At 36.5% G+C, this 3,686-nt stretch overlaps 1 long non-coding RNA gene across 1 annotated transcript in view; it reads right to left on the reverse strand.

The window, feature by feature from the left end:
* The window catches only part of LOC119420099, a 15,535-nt gene that overhangs the window by 10,777 nt on the left and 1,072 nt on the right, over positions 1-3,686 (reverse strand). The gene's annotated exons all lie outside the window — the stretch shown is intronic.

Consider the following 3,686-nt stretch of genomic DNA (forward strand, 5'->3'; position numbering starts at 1 on the left):
ATATGTGTACATATATATATGTATGTATGTATGTGAAAAAAAACAGTGTTCAGTTACCGATAAATATTTAATTGACACTGAAAAAAATCTGAAATGGGGAGGATTTTTTTTTTTTTTTAACTGAAGGCCCTTCCAGAGTTGAAACAAAATAATCATTTTAATTTAGTATTTTTATTTCAGGCAAAGCTTGCTCTAAAATATTGACTAGTTTATTGTGGAAACAAATATTTATATATAAAATGTATTTTAAAACGGTTAAATCAGGTGGTAGATTTTTTCCCCTAAGGAACATGAATGGTCATAAAGTTAAAGGGTAATACAACGGTTAGTAGAAATATTTCAAATTATACATATATTGATTGTTGCATTAACAAAATATTATTAAATTTGAATTTGGTAACACAATAACATTTTATAATAATAAAAAAAAATACCACTGCCTTGCATGGCAGTGTTTGACACGAAGACTTCAGTGATTTGTTAACTCTCAGAGTATGCATTAAGGGTGAGTCTCAGCTACTACCACACCAAACTTTAGCTCAATATCTGTAAAACTGATGAAGTTATAGTCATATCTGTGTTTGTTGTCCCACTTGGCAGAGCAAAGAGAGGGGATTGGAAATACTGTACCCTCTGTCCATGCATGTTGTGAGCATGAAAACTTGGAAAATAAGTGAGATACCAACTTCCATTTGGTGTGTGGTTGCATCTATGTCTAAAAATGGTTCTTTTGTAAAATGAGTTGCCATGTCAAAGTCCAAGATGGCTGCCATCATAAATGTTTGTTGGTATTGTGAGCATGATAACTTGAAAACAAGTGAGGTACTGACTTTCATTTTGGCGTGTTGCGTATAAAAAAGTTCCTTTTGAAAATTGGGTTGTCACATTAAAATCCAACATGGCTGCCGCTATAAATGTTTGTCTTGTGAGCCGGTGAACATGAAATATAATTGAGGTGCCAACTTCCATTTTGGTGTGCGCTAGATTTACGCGTAAGGAAGGTCGTTGAAAATGCACTGCCATTTATGTATAAAAACTCACCACACCGATCAGTTGAGAAAACTATTCTTTCTAGTTTGTACATTGCTTAAAAGTATAGTTTCCTCAAATGATTGGGGTGGCAGAAGATTGATCTTTGCTGGACAATACCACCATTGGCCACCCCCTGGCCCCACCAATGTGCCTGGTTGTGGATAAAATTGCCCCCTCCACATGCCAGGATCCATCATTCTGTACTGCCTCAGACAAGAATGGGGGAAAAAAAACTACCTCTATTCTTACACACAATGTAACTTCTACCCACTTGAATATCTTGTACCAAAAACATTAAGGTTTACTTGCATGTCCAACTCCAGTCCAGTCCAGAAACACACTATTGTCAAATCCCTCAGTGAAAGGGGACATCGGCATAAGGTTGATTAGTCTTGAATCTAGTTGACTCTGTCAGTTGTAGCTGTGTAGGCTGAGTTAAAAAAAAATCTATTTAATTAAACTCAGTGCAGAGGTTCATGAAATATTTTGCTAAGAAACAGACGAATAAACACACAAACACATGTTACAGGTATTAATAAAATTTAAACATCTTGAACTCGATCTGAACCATGCTACTGTCATTTTAATTCTGACATGTTCACATGATAGTATTGTTTATTCTAAAATCAAAGTACTGGATCAAAATGACTTGGATAATAAGTAATCAAGTCAGAGTTTGAACAAACATGTTGGTACTTTTAACTTTTCCCAGGGGATCGGAGACGGCGCCTCCGTTCACATTTACCGTTGACCTAATTGTCTGCGTTGTCACAGTGATCTGGGACAGAGAGGTAGTGCAGATTTTAGATCTATTTTTAAAATTTCAGGGTCACTGAACCGTAGTGCGAATGTAGCTTCAAACACACTGACTGTAAGTCTTAACCTTTCACTTTGAAGATAAAACTTTAAAGTCTGCTGCTTGTTGCCAAATATAAATCTGTCATCTTTCATCTGTCCAAGGACAAAATAATGTATACTATCAGCCGTACTCTTTTCTATAGTTACAGTGCTGCACTTTTTCTAAACAGGAGTATCATTAATGTATAAGTATTTTTATGTGCATGATTTTTTCCCCTTACAGATTAAAAAGTATATTTCTAAATACTATGATAGAGTATATCCATTTCCTCCATAAACTAGGGGTCACTGAGAGGTTAAGTGTATCTCAGCATGCATGAAACATTTTTCCTTTCCCCCTCTTTTTTCCCCCCCGAGGCTTCAACTTCTTGAATTATTAAAGCGTTGAAACATTCTCTGAGAACTGCTCAAAATGACCACAATGTTTTAAAAATAAATATATGGGGGTCATGCATTATGTTGATGTCGAAAGTGCATTCTGACACTTCAGCACGACGGCTGGATGTTTGTGCTGGGAGGGACAAAATATTAAGAATATTTGCACTAACGTGGATATTTTGTAAAACAAAGATTTCTGCTCTGCTTGTCATCCACATAAAAATATATTTTGGTGAGAAAAACTGGAACTATATATATATATTTTATTTGTATTAGTTTGAGTATTAGTGCAAACAATGATGTCCATGAAATATTAATTCACCCAGCACTGTTTCTATTGCTTCATGAACAAATCCATTCCACTTAATTAATATGAGAATACAAATTCCATTATAAATCTTCTCCTGGTTTTCCTGGTTACTTACAACAACTTACCACACCGCATGCAGTGTTTTCCCTAGATCACTTGACGGGGTGGGGGGAGGAGGTGGAGACACCTCTGTGTTGCACACTAGCTTAGCGCTATGTTAGTGCCGGCAGTTGTTGACTGGGGTGGGGGGGAGCATTGTCCCATGGTCTCAAAAATAGTTATCGAATCATGTTTACTTATGTATGTAAACTTAGATGTTTAACAACCTGTTAAAACTCACCAGAATTCAGGACATGGCATCTACTTTATTCAAAATTTTCTGGGGGAGGACCCCCAGGCCCCCCTATTAGTGTATCCTCCCCACATTACAAATCCTTCTACACCCATCCATCTATTTATTACAATTTATCCATGTGCTGATTTGGATGTTATCGGCCCCCTATTGGCATGTGATAGATATTTCTGTGTTTTTGTTCTAATTTCTTAAATTTTGGCTGGACAAAAAAACACATTTTATTATATTGTCTATTTTTAACTTAATGGGAAAATATGTTTGAAAATTATCGAGATTATTCTAGTTGTAATAGTAATATCCTATTTGATATTTAGCTTTATTCAAACATTTCCCTATACTGTAGTCCTTTGCTACTTCATGGTTCGTTTTTTGTGGACTCGCTCTATCGCGGCTTTTCAAAATAAGATTGGACATGACACACAGTTGGCTGACTGATGGATGAGCCGCATGATCGGCATGGGATTTTTATTTTAAATAAATTGTTTTTAATTATTTAGCACCTGTGTGCAGCCCACAGCTGCAGAAAAAGCTTCTTCATGCAGCGTGTCACACTCCTGCACTGCAGCAGAGAAGTGGGCGTGGCCAAGAGTGCTGGCAGGTGGCAGAGTGCAGCTGAGGCAGGGAGATGAAATCATGACATGCTGTGCTCTTTTAGAGCTTTTAGAGTTTAGAATAATTGTTTAGAATATTGCAAGAGTGTGGGAAGTGTTTAAAACACACACACACACACACACACACACACATATATATATA

Source organism: Nematolebias whitei, chromosome 14 (assembly GCF_014905685.2).
Source record: "Nematolebias whitei isolate Nwh7 chromosome 14, NemWhi1, whole genome shotgun sequence".
Classification (NCBI taxonomy): Eukaryota; Metazoa; Chordata; class Actinopteri; order Cyprinodontiformes; family Rivulidae; genus Nematolebias; species Nematolebias whitei.